Source organism: Sorghum bicolor, chromosome 9 (genome assembly GCF_000003195.3).
Source record: "Sorghum bicolor cultivar BTx623 chromosome 9, Sorghum_bicolor_NCBIv3, whole genome shotgun sequence".
NCBI classification, from domain to species: domain Eukaryota; kingdom Viridiplantae; phylum Streptophyta; class Magnoliopsida; order Poales; family Poaceae; genus Sorghum; species Sorghum bicolor.
The window spans coordinates 39,250,429-39,264,250 of record NC_012878.2 but is presented as its reverse complement, the minus strand read 5'-3'; positions in this window follow the sequence as shown (position 1 = coordinate 39,264,250).

Below are 13,822 nucleotides of genomic sequence, written 5' to 3'. Positions count from 1 at the left end.
CGCGCCAACGTCGTCAAATGGGGTAGGCCTCCGTTGCATTGGACGCAGCACGCATTGTGTGATTATGCACTGCTTGTGTGTTCTGTACTTCTGTAATGTAATGTGTTGCTCAACACTTAGGTCTGTTGTTTGGTTCGAGGAGATACTGAGGGGTAACATAAATGGAAACAAGTTGTGCCGATGCCTGTTTGCATGCATGTAATGGAAAACTTTAATTTCTTTGGTTGGTTATAAGATATCCTTTACCATTCCCGCTGCTTGGCGTGAAGAGTTAACAGCATCTACAAGAGACTATGTAAAATTATATTCTAAACTACAAGATTTAGCTATTGTGTAAAATAAAAAACTCATTCAAAGCATAGAGTTCCACAACAGCCTTTGTATAGGTTAGCTAGTGAGGACGACATACTATATACAATAAGTAAAAGTTTAGGAATAATAAACTTGCTATTTTGGCAAACTAGATAGCATATTTGTTGGACTTTAATTTTTGCTCGAAAAATATAAAAATAGCCTATATAACATGGATAGCATATCTGTTGGAGTTGCTCTAAGCCCTTGAGCTGAGTGGTAACGACGTTTCACATATCTGGATCCCATTCCTCCATGAACGGCTCCACTGCTGAAACAAACACATAGGGTGGAAAACGGCCAACGAAAACTGTTGGGAGAAGGCGTACTGCACTCCCCAGCAACACAGTGAAACGAGAACCTTCTCACTCGGTGCCGTGAGAGGCTCAACAGTAAATGAACAGTGGGCTCAACAGTAGGTGGAAATAATGAATGCCCTCTCTCCTTAATGACGGTATCACGCCCCTTATATAGGGCTCGGAAACCGACCTAAGACAATTACAGAAATGCCCCGTGACGGTGGGGGAATATCCCAGCATATTCTCATATCACAGTCTACTAACCCTAAGCCATTTGTGTAATTTCACACTACAAACCCTGCGTGTGACCCGTGTCTAGGGCTTCAGCTGGTCGGAGGCTCGGATCCTTCGCTCGGCTGCCGATCCTTCGACGCTTCCTTGTCGGAGGTTCCTCAGCCTGGACGCGCCGGAGGTTCCTTGGCCCGGCCACTCCGAAGGTTCCTCAGCCTGCTCGGCCACCAATCCTTCGACGCTTCTTTGTCGGAGGTTCCTCAGCCTAGCCGCGCCGGAGGTTCCTCGGCCCGGCCACTCCGGAGATTCCTCGCCAACCTCGGACTTGGGAGGATCGGAGGCTCCTCTTTTCTCTGCTTGCGGACCTCCACGGGTGTCTCAGTCCCTGCATACACTTAGCAAGATAAGATGAGTCGTCAACGTTAGTCTTTCTCAGGATCCTCCGCACGTATTCGCACGAAGGTTTCTGGGGTGAAGGATATCCTTCGATGCTACCAGGGGATGCGTCCAGCCCCCAACATTTCCCCCCTTTTTGGGCTAATGGCACTCCTGCGGTCCATGTGCTCAAAAATGTGCCACGCTGCGGAGGCTGCGAGCATGGTTGCTGCCTTCCCCCCTGGTGCGCAGGATGTGCTTGTTGGCAGTATGGTGGAATGTTCCTTGTACTTAGCCATGAATTGTCTTTGTGTGTTTAGGTTTTCAGGATCCTCCGATCGTTGTCTGTTGTTTTGATAATTTGCTATCCTTCGCATATTAGATCGCGGAGGATAGTGATTTGTGTGATATTTGCGTGGCTAGCCGTTGGAGTTAGCCGTTAGAGTTTGGGAATCGCAACGGCCGCGCCGAGTCCTCCGCTCATAGCCGTTGGGCGCGGGGAATCGCAACGGTCGCTCGGCTGCAGGCCCCCCCTATAAAAGGGGACGCTGGGGAGCTCTGGGCTCTCACCCCTGCCGCTTGTTGCCTGCCTAAATTCCTTCGCCACATTTCTCTTGCTCTATAAGCTGCTCGCGTGAGTTGTTTTTGGGTTTAGTTCCTAAGTGTTTGCGGAGGTGATAAGGTGGCTCATTTTCCTTGGCCCCGTCCTTCGAGGTCAGATTTTTCTGGTCCTTTGCGTAATTTTGTTAGCGTGAGGTCCGGAGGTTGGCTGCGGAGGTTTGAGGATTGGATGCTTGAGGTGGCCGCGGCTCAAGATCTGGAGGAGACGCTGTCTGACGTCGAGGCTTCCGTTGGGGATCTTATCAGCGCGAGGGAGTTTGACTCAATGGCGGCGATTACCTTTGAGTTTGGGGAGTTGACTGTTAGGCCGGAGGATATCGCAGATATGGTTGAGGTTGTTTTTTCAAGGATGGTCGTGCGAAGGCTCCTCCTGCCGGCCAAATGGTGCCTGTGCCTGAGGAGGAGTATGCGGTGGTCTTCAGGGATTTCTTTACCTGCGGACTCCGGATGCCTCCGTATCATTTCCTTCGCCAGGTGATGGAAACTTTCAACATGGAGCTGCAGCATTTCAGTCCGAATGGGATTCTGACCCTTAGCAAGTTTGCGTGGGCTTGTGAATCCTGTGGAGCAGTGCCCCATATCGATACTTTCTGCTCGTACTTTGAACTCTAGCGTCAGCCGAAAAAGATTAAGAACGCCAAAGGATTGGATTGCATTGTGCGGTTTGGGAGCTGCGCATTCATGCCGCGCCGCACAATGCCTGGGGCTCGGTGCGAGATTTCCTTCTGCCAAAAGGGTAAGTGGGAGAAGGATTGAATGAGGGCTTGGTTTTATGTGAGGACCCCTGCTGCGTCGAAGACTCTAGACGATGGTCGGGTTGACAAGGTTTACCCGTACGCGTCAAAGATGAAGGAGCTCAAGCCTGTCTACAAGGTTGATCCATCGACACCGATGTCGGAGGAACGCAGGGCCTGCGACCAAGCCTTCGCACTGGCATGCCGTTTCTCCGGAGGTAGAGATTTGGTCGAAGAGATGGTTGCTGCTGACTAGTGGCCCCTTGGCCGTAGGACTGACGAGTTTACCATTGAAATGGTACAAGTGCCTGTGTTTGGTCCTCCGGAGGGGTTACCATTTCCTCGCTTTCGCGCGGGTTTGCCGGAGGGTGAGACGAAGGAGTCGTTCCTCGACCGCGTGGAGGTTTCAGCCTGGAGGATCGTTGGAAAAATTTCGAAGAAGGAGTACCTCTAGCGGAAATCTACGCTTGGGACGATGTCGCGTTTTAACTGCGTTTTTGAGGATCTGGGGATCGAGTACAATGAGTACGTCATTCCTCCGGATGTGCTGCTCGGCTTGGAGAAGAAGAAGGATCCCTCCAAGGCTATGGCTGCTACCGAGTCGAAGAAGAGGAAAGGAGGAGGTGTTAGGAAGACGCTTGCCAAAAAACGCAAGGCGAAGGTTTTGCTGGAGGCTCCGGTGGAGTCTTCCTCCGACCGATCCTCCGCGGCCGAGTCTAATTCGGTGGATTCTGCGCCTGCGGAGGTTGCGAATGCTGCACCTGTTGTTGGAGGTCTTGAAGTTGAGGTCTCCCGTGCGGTCTCGTCTATGCGCGCGCCCTTTGCGTCGCTTCTTGGGGAGGAATCCTCCGATGCGGAGGCCCCTAAGGCGAGTCCTACGCGGGAGGCTTCTACCGGAGGAGGATCTCTGCCGAAGGAGGGGCAGGGGGAGTCTAGCGACGAAGCTGAATCTGCTTCTGTTCGGAGGATAAGGAAGGCGGAGGATCCCCGCGGCCAGAAGGAGATGGTATAAACTCGCTGTATATGGGTTAATTTTTTGTTTGGTCTGTTTTGATATTTCTTCATGCCTTAATTGTCTGGGTCTTATATTTTTTGTATATTTTTTAGAGGATGTAATTGTTGGGTTGGCCAGCGCGGAGGAGTTGGCAAAAGGGGCTAGCATTGCGCTCGAGGGGCTTGCTGTTCCTCCGCCCCGCATTCCTGCGCCAACTGCGCTGGGTAGCAGGCCTTCGCCTGCCAACATTATTGGTCCTGGTGAGTTTTTAATTTTTTGTTTTTGTATCTTTAATTGAGTTGGTTGTCTACGGTTGGTGTTGACCGTTTCTTGATCGTGCGGAGGAGCCTCTGATCCTTCGATCTTAGGTTGGGCTGATACCTTGCATGAAGTTCATGCTCTCGTCGGAGGTTTGTTTTTTGACCTCCATCCGTTACTTTTTTAGTTTTATCTCATGTTTTTCTTACTTTCCTTCGCTTCTCAGATCGCTTCCGACAGAAGTGTTGCGATATGGATTACGCGACGCTGCTTCGCGTACAGTTTGAGCATCATAGCCTTGTATGTTTCAAGTTTGTTTTACCTTCCTTCGCCTTTTTTCATTCGGAGGTTTGATGTATGTTGTTTTTGGACAGGGTCATCACATGGCTGCTGCCTTGGAGGAGCGATGCTCCCGAGAGGTTATTTGCCGAGATGAAGCCATTGAGGCTCTGAAAAAGGGAAACGAGACCTTGGAAGCTGAGAAGGCTCGCCTGTCGGAGGAAGTTAAGGGATTTGCTTCCATCCGACAGGAGGTTGAGGCGCTGAGGAAGGAGAGGGAAGAGCTCAAACTTGGGTCAGAGGTTTTAAGGAAGGAGAAAGAGGATGCTGAAGCTTCGGCAGTTGTCCTTCGCATGAGTGCTTCTGAGGCGGAGAAAGTTAAGGACTTGGCCGTGCAGCGGGCCGGGAAGGCGGAGGACATTGCTGACCGCCTAAGCAAGGAGCTTGACGCTGAGCGAACGTCTGCAGCTGCAGTTTAGACTCGCATGCAGAAGGTGGAGGCGGAGGCTGCGGCTGTCATCGGGCTTTACTCTGGCTTGCTGGCTCAGTTCGGAGGTAGCAACTCTGCTCCTCTGCCCAGTGGTGACGTTGGGGCTAGCCTTGCATGGCTCAAGTCTCACATTAGCATGCTCCCTGACTTTGTCGGAGGAGCTGTTGATTTTGGGGCTTTGGCTGCGGTTAGCTCCTTCGCCAGGCTTTTGCGCCGCGGAGGTTGCTCCCATGCCGAGGGGGTTGCGAAGGAGGAGTTTGCCTCGGCGGAGGATGTTGGAGAAGTAACCTCCAGCCTGCGCAAATCTGTTCGGAACTTTATCAGTTCGTTCTAGATTAGGTTTGGGCGGGCTGAGGCGAAGAAAATGGCAGAGGCTCGCCGCGCTGAGGTACGCATTTTTTCGTTAGTCTTTTTGTGCTATGATTATTTTTCCTTGTTTCAAGGCTTCCTCTCCGCAGGATCTTGCTAAGAAGAAGGCGAAGGCTGACAAGGCTGGTCCGTCGCGTCCTTCGGCTCAGTCTGGTGCGGAGGATCCTCAGGCCGGTGCCAAAGCTCCGGAGGGATCTGGTGCCAAGGCTCCAGGGGAACCCGAAGCTCCTGCTCCTCCTCCGCCTCAGGTGTGAGGGTTTTTAGTTTGTAGGTTTTTCTTAGTTTTTTGCGTTTGCTTGTTATGCGACGTTTTTTGTAAAAAAGGGGTGCGAGGTTTAAGTCAGTATGTAATGAAATGCTAGTTATGCAATATATTGGACTTGCTTTGAGTGGGTTGTTTGTCTTACGTTATCCTGCGCAGGTCTCTAGCGGAGGACCTGCGCAGGATATTTGCGAAGCTCCGCTTTCCATCTTTTATAATGGGATTTATGTGTTGGGAGACTTATGGGAATACTGGAGAACTGCGGTTCCTAACCTTAGTGTGGTTGATATGTTCAACTTTGTCGAGTTTGATATTGCCGATGAGCGATCTGATTTCCTCCGGTCGCTTGCGTACCGAGGATCTTGGCCTCCAGCTTAGGTAGTTAGTTGCTCCTCTGTTTTTTGTATTTGGTTATGTGGCTTTCATGCTCTAATTTGGTTTGATGCGTTTCTGCAGTCATCGTACCCGATCCTTCGCATCTTTGGCGAAGATGATGGTATATGTTGGCTGTCGGAGGATCCTGCTACTATGGCTGAGCGCTATCTTCCTGGGCATCGTGAGGTTCGAAAGCTTGACCCTATGTCTTAGTCGTATCCTTCGTTTGGGCGAGGTTTGAAATTGTTTAACTTTAGCGCAGGTTGTTAGATCTCCTCCAGGGCATGATGTCCTTCCTTCGAATTTTGTCGAAGGAAGCTACGTTACCCCGGTGACATTCAAGCGTGGGGATCTGTATGCAAGGGGCTGGCTAATTGATTGGTGGCACCATATGTGTCCCACGCGTAATGTTGACGACTTAGTCGATTTTCTTGCTCGTGATTACTGTGATGAATTTTGGTTTGTGCCAGATTCATACCATAGGATTGTTCAAGGTTCTTATAACCTCCGGCATTTTGCCGTCGGAGGATGCTGGTTTAATTTTTTGTTTTCCCTTTGATGTAAATGAATGATGTACGTACTACTATCATGAATAAAGATCAGATGTTTTTATCAAGGCTCCTGTTACAACCTTCGCACTATTAGGGGTTTTTTTATTACAGCCTTCGCACCTTTCAATGTTGCTATTGTTTTTGTTTGTTGAATCCTCCGCAACGTCACAGTGGTGTTGATACTAAGGATCTTTGTGTTGCTGTAGCGTTTGTTTGTTGACGCTCGATGTTGCGAAGGCGTTGGTGGTCGTGAGGATTGCGCAAGTTTGCTGTTCGTTGACCTTAGGGCCTTCGCTTGTTTTGTTGCGAAGGAGCCTCTACTGAATTGAGCTCATCTTTGCCTTTGCTCGACTCCCGTGGAGTGTTGTCGAGGCTAACCTTCGGGTATGTGGGTCGGAGGTTCTGAGGGGATGTTACGAGACTTCGTGCGATACCCTTCAGAGACCTTCGATACTAACTTGGGGTGATTTTATTGTGGCTGTACATGACTCTGTGGTCGATGTTCATCACAACGCCGCGGCTCTAGCATTACGAAGCTTCGTGCAATACCAATTTTTTGTGTTGCTATGAGGCTAACCCCTGCCTCCATGGTGGCCTAGGTTTTTTCCTTTGTGACTGCTAGGATTGCACTGGCTGTTTGGGTCTGTGTGTATTGGTCCTAATTGAGGGTGGGGGGCATGGTGAGCCTGGTTTTATAGGCTTTCTTGCATTTATTGAGTGTACTTTGTTAGGTTGGGATTTACTATCTAGTTATTATTGCAGTAGTTGGTCTTGTTTTACTCTAGCTGGGGGTGATTGTAAACTTAGTTTTATTTTTCACCCTTCTTGTGTTGGAGGCCTGCTTGGATTTGCAGGATACCTTCGACCTTATCTTTGGCGAAGGTTATGTGTTTGTCGGTGAGGTTTACTTTGTGAATGTGAAACCTTCACTGCTTTTGGGCAGAGGTTGTATAGCTCCTGATGCCTGATTATCTTTCAGGTCTTTGTCAGGTTTGAAGGTTTAGTCCCTCTTGGTCATGTTGTGATGCCTGATGTGGACAGGGCTTTTTCACTTTTGACCATGTTGTCCTTGTTGTTCGGCTCTTGGCCAGGTCTTTTGCTAAGGATGTGGTGTTTTTCCACCGTTGAGGACGTTCCGAGCTTTCTTAACCTTTGGTTGAAAGCTGCGGAGGGTCCTTGTAATCACGTGATGTTTTGTCGAATGCTACAGCCTCGTTGCCAGCTGTTTTTCGACTTTTGAGTTTTGCTTGTAGGGTGGATTCCTCTTTATATCTCAGAGGTTTTTACATAGGTTCTGCCTCGTTAAAAACCTCACCTCGTAGTAGGAGTACCCCTGTGAGGAAAAGAGTGCAGACCTTGGATTACAAAAAAGTAGAGAGAAAAAGAAAATAAGTGTATCTAAAGACATGGATGCCGCCGCTTATTTTGCGGGGGTCATCCTTACACTCAAATGTAAAATCTTCGTATATTGTCGACATTCCACGTGTGGTGGAGGTTCTGCCTTCGAGGACTTTCAGGTAGAAGGATCCCGACCTTCCCGCTTGTATTGCTGTATAAGGTCCTTCCCACTTAGGTTCCAATTTTCCAACGTTTGTGTGATCTCCTTTTTTCCTGAGTACCAGGTCCCCATCTTGTATGTCTTTTCGTACTACCTTGCGGTCTCTCCATTTTTTGGTTTCTTGCTGGTACTTGGTAATGTTCTCCACTGCCTCTAGTCTTATTGATTCCAAAGTTTCCTTGTAGTACTCTTCATCTTCAGCCAACTGCTACTTCATGGAACGCAGGCTTTGGTGTTTGATTTCTTCTGGCAACATTGCCTCTTCCCCATACAAGAGCTTGAATGGAGTGAACACAGTTGCTCTTGAGACTGTTGTGTTATGGGACCACACAACTCTGGGTAGCTCGTCAACCCATTTCCCCTTTCGTAGGTTGAGTAGAGTTTTGGAGATTGCAGAGAATATTATTCTGTTTGCTCTCTCCACTGCCCCGTTTGACTCTGGGTGGTAGACAGACACGAAAGCAATTTTGGTTCCTATGTGGTGGCAGAAATCCTTGAACCTGTCTGAATCAAACTGCTTCCCGTTGTCGACTGTGAGCAGGCTTAGAACTCCGAATCTGCAGACTATGTTCTGCCAGAAAAATTTCCTGATTGTTTCAGAGGTTATGGTTGCCAGTGGCTTAACTTCGATCCATCTTGTGAAGTATTCGATGGCCACAACGGCGAACTTGTTTCCCCCCTAGGCAATTGGCATGGGCCCTACCAGGTCCATTCCCCATCTTTACAACGGCCATGATACTGATATGAGCTGAGTTGGTGCTGAAGGTCCTAACTGGATTGGTGAGAAGGTTTGGCAGGCTTTGCATGTCTTCACTATCTCTTCAGCATCTTTGATGTGAGTTGGCCAGTAGAAGCCTTGTCTCAATGCTTTGGCGGACAACGCACATGGGCCGATGTGTGACCCGCATATTCCAGAATGTATTTCTCGCAGGAGTTCTCTTCCCTCGGTTTGTGATATGCATTTCAACAAAGGTTGGACTACACCTTTCTTGTACAGGTTTCCGTCATTGATGGAGTAATTCCTTGCTCTTGCTTCCATTCTCTTGGTTAATGCTTCATCATATGCGGCTGTTTTGCCTTTGAGGGAATCAACTATTGCCTGCCTCCAATCTTCGCCTTCTGTCAGCAGGACTGAGCGGAAAGCTTTTGGCAACGATTCAGTTGTGGGTGCTCCAACGATTTGGTAGAAGGTTCCTTATGGCAAGGGGGTGTTGTTGGCTGCTGCTTTGGCTAGCTCGTCTGCCTCGTAGTTCTCGACTCTCAGAATGTACTGCAGAGTGAACCCCTTGAACCTTCTCTCCAGCCCCCTTATGACGGTCAGATATCTTGCCAACTCGGGGTTGTGTGCCAAGTATTCCTTCTCCACTTGTCCTGCCACCACTTGGGAGTCTGTTTTGATGAGCAGGGTTTTGGCTCCCGAAGCCTTAGCTTTATTCAGCCCGAGGATGAGTCCTTCGTACTCAGCTATGTTGTTTGTTGTTCTGAATTCGAGTCTCGCAGCATATTTTAGCTTGAGACCGGACGGTGCGATCCGAACAGCTGCTGCTCCTGCTCCTGATTGCCCCCAGGCGCCATCTGTATACAGTGTCCATGGCTGGTCGACTACCTTCTCCTCTTCTTTGCTCGAAGGTGTCCAATCTGCCATAAAGTCAGCCAGGGCCTGCGACTTGATGGAGGTTCTGGGGACATAGGTGATGTCGAACTGCGATAGCTCGGCCGCCCATTTCCCTATGCGCCCAGAGGCCTCCTTGTTCCTAAGGATGTCACCCAATGGCTGTGAGGTGGGTACCTTGATTTCATGGCTTTGGAAGTAATGTTTGAGCTTTCTTGATGCGCATAGAACTGCGTATGCGATTTTTTCTATCTCCGTGTAGTTTAACTTTGCTCCTGACAAAGCTTCGGACACATAGTAGACGGGCCTTTGCATCGTTCCCTTATTATCACTTGTCTCGTGCACCAAGACAGCACTGACGGCGTGCTCGGAGGCAGCCACATACAGCAGTAGGGAAGTGTCCAGCTCGGGCACAGTTACCACCAGATTGGTCGCAATGTAGCTCTTGAGCTGCCTGAAGGCCTCTTATTGTTCCGGACTGTGGCAGAACCTCCTAAGTGTTTGGGCCCACCGACACCTGCCATTGTCCTAAGGACCTCTGACGGTGATGCCGGGAGTCCTCCCACTTTAGAAGTCCGATGAGCATTGCTGGGCGCTCATTCCACTGCTACCTGTGGCGTACCAAGCTGGCTCGTCCTGACCACTGGTAATGGTCAAACAACGAGAACTGTTTCTTCTCGCCCTTACAGGATAGCAAGTGGCCACCTTAACACCAGGATCATTCGTTGCGAAGATAAAGCAGTAACTCAACGACACAAGACCAAAATAATATTTCAGAGTAAAACAGCGGAAGTATTACATAACTTAATCTATAAAAGGAGTTCTTCCAAATAGTAGAGTGTTATTACAAGTCTGGTCCAGCGGAGCAACTGAAACTTTAGTACAGACAGAACAAATTTACAGACCCTGCCCATGGGTCGCGCTCACTCTTCTTCGTCGTCAACCTCGACGACGGTCACACAACAGGGTCCGAAACAAGTCGGCTCCTGAACTTCACCTGCAACAGGGGTATTGAAACCCTGAGTACGGGAGTACTCAACAAGACTTATCCGACGGGAAAAAGAGGAGAATTTAGGGATGCAGGCTTAGGGTAGACAAGGGGTGGCTGAGCAAGGAGCCAAAGTGTTTTGCGTAAAAGCTTACTAGTAGTGCATCCTTATTTTCAGGTTTTACTCCGAATTCCTCCCTCGCAGAGGCAGAGGAATTCGAGGATAGTCTAACTGGTTGTTCCCCACAGACGAATCCGTGAGTTCCTAGTCCTATCATTAAGTATTATTTATTGATGGTCATAGCTTCATGTCGCTATGAGTCCGGGAATTGGGATCCGAACCTCATGAGACATTTTCCCTTTTCTCATTTTATCACTTAGTTGCATATTTAACTACGATGAGGGTCGAAGGAATTGAGTCTCCCAATCGGGGAGCAACGACGATTCGAATCGCTTAGCAATCCAGCTGGAGTTCCTAACCACCCGACATATGTAGAACCAAATCTTGCATATGTCAACCCAAAGCAAGCTCTCCCCAAATTTGACCAGGTTCGCGGCACCCGAGAGTACAGTACTCCACCATCCTACAGCCGATCTAGATGTTTTCCGGTCATCTCAGATCCGTAAGGTGGGTACACACTACTCTCGCCATCTTTCCACTCCCAGTGCGCGAGTAGCTGTTCGCGTCGAGGGATCACAGGACTGGGCTTACCGTAGGCAAGTGGCTAGTACTATAAATTCTCAACCCAGCAGGCCATCAACGGAACGGTCCTTAATCAACACAGTCGGAGACACTACTTTAAGACTCCATTCTTAGAGCAAGTCCACCGACCGGTCTCAAATTGAAACATCATTGATCATAAGTGTATCCCACAACAACCCTTCAAACTTTCTTGTTTGAAAACCTATCTAGTAGCAGGGCTAAGCATCGCTACGCAGTTTTAAAATAAAACAGGTGTCAAGGACAGGATAACAGATATCAAGGTAGTAAATGCAGCAAGTAGGTTAACCCAATTCTCAACTATCTAATGCAGCATTTTCAATTCATAAGTGATAAAAGATTTAAAACATCCAAGGAGGGGTTAATGCATCCGGGGCTTGCCTTGGTTGCAGGGCAGAGAGGGACCCTCGGAGACTTCCCAAGTCTCGGATCCGACTTCCTCGAACGGAGCACCGACCTCGGGGTTCGGTTCAACAGGCGCTCCTTCGGTCACGGACGCTATACGCAAGATGATGAATGCTTATGATATGCGTATGGCAATTATGCAAGATGGACCGAATTAAGTACAATTTGCCCACCCAATGCAGTGCAGAACAATTAATAAATAAAGTTGTTTAATAACTTACTATTTTTACTTAAGAGGTTGCATCTGTAAACTAAGACTTTACTTAATTCATAATTATCTTAAATTAAGTAATTATTAAACCTATTTACCTTAATTAATTTTTAATTAATTACTAATGACAGTAATTAAGCATTAAGGCTAAACAATAATTAACTGCCAGAGGTCATTAGAGTTAATGACCTCAGGTCATCACACAATCCCAAAATCACTCAACCCTAATCATGAGAATTTAATTAATTATTATTTAATGGTTTTGGAATTATTACTTAAGTACTAAATAAGGGTTTATTAGTATTCTAATCAAACATTATCCAAATGTCATCAAATTTTGTGTGGAGCCAGGGAATAATATTCAGAGGCTCCCCACAATTTCTGGTGATTTTTGGACATACAAATAAATTATTAAAATTCCTAGAAGTTTTATTCATTAATTAAAAGAGCAAATTTTTACAAACATGCAAACTACCAGAAAACAGAATCCACTATTTTTCTTATGTTCTACCCACCTTATGGAACCTATACAAAAACTTTCATCATTTTTGGATTAGCACACAATTAATCACATAATTTCAAACATCAAGCAATTTTAATCAAAAAGGAAAAAGAAAAGAAACACAGTGCAGTGGGCTGTCTGGGAACTGGGCCGCAGGCCGGCCCACACGCGCTCGGCCCGCACCCGCGCTGCGCGCGCTGCCCCTCTCTCTCTGAGCGGTCACTGACGAGCGGGTCCCGCTCGTCAGGCCCTCTCTCTGCGGGACGCTGACGGGGCGACCCCACCCGTCAGCTGCGTCCTCACCGCGCACGGCGGTTCGGCCACAGCTCCGGCCGCCGTTGGCGAGGGTCTCGGCCGGAGTGCGCGTGCGCATCGGCTTCACTTCAACTCCGCAACACCGTGGACACCCCCTACCCACGCTCTACCCTACTTCTTCCACCTCGGTCACGAGAAGGGCGGGCAGCCGCCATGGCCGACCCTCGGCCGGCCGCTAGGGCCCGATAGAGTGCAAGCCGACGGCCGAGCGAGCTTCCATAGGGGTTGGGGAGGGTGGTGCTCACGCTGCTGAAGCCGCTGGCGACGGAAGCAGTGTCGTCGGGCGGGAGCTCTGGCTCCGGCAAACTTATTCCGGCGATCCTGCTCACATTCAAGGAGAAGGAGCGAGAGCATGAGCAACCGGGGCACGGAAGGAACTTGAAACAGTCGCCAGCGGGGTGTGATACTCACTGGAACACCGTGGCCACGGGAAGAGCTCCGCGGCGGCGGTCTCGGCCGGAGTTGGAGAGGAGGGAGGAGCTCGGGCGCTTGAGGGGGTTAGAGAGGGAGCTTAGGGGTGCACTGGGTTCGCAAGAAGGTGGCGAAGACGCTGGGTTGCTCAATTTGGCTCGGGAAGGAGTGGTTATGGTGAATTGAAGAAGGGAGCTCGTCGGGGTTCTCTGGCTCAGGACGGAGGAAACGCGCGGCGGCGCCTAGGCTGGTGCTCAAAGGGGAGAAGGAGATGAGCCCAGGGCGTCCACGTTGCCTGGCGACGCAGGCAAGCAGGCAGCTGCATGCCCGCACGGGCGCTCGCGGTGCTGCGCGCACGGCGGCCGCGCTGGACAGGGAGCCAGTGATCCCTATCGGGTCACTGTAGCAGACCCTTATCCCCTCTTTTCTGAACTTTGTAAAATTCAGCCGAAATTTGAACTGGAGTCAAATTTGTGTCAAAACAAAAGTTGTTCCAAATTTTGTAAGCTACAAATCATGTTTTGGTGACCAGAGCTGATTTTTAGTGTAACAGGGTGATTTTGGCCAAACAGTTTGAAAATCAAACTCAAATCAAAGAAATTCCAAATTTTTGAATTGGGGCAAAACAGAATTTCCAAAATTACTTTTGATTTTGTATAACAACTTGAAAAACTCCCAACATGAAAGTTGCTCAACTTTTTGTGCTCTACAACTTCCATGTTGACCACTTTTAAAAATTCCAAATGGATTTTGAATTGGGGGTTTAAATTGGAAAAGGGGACACTTTCTGGAAATCTGTATTTTCAAAATTACTTTGAATTTTGTATTGAAACTTCAAAAACTCAAAACACCAAAGTTGTACATCTTGCCAAGAGCTACAACTTTGCTTTTGAACTCAACCTCAAATTTT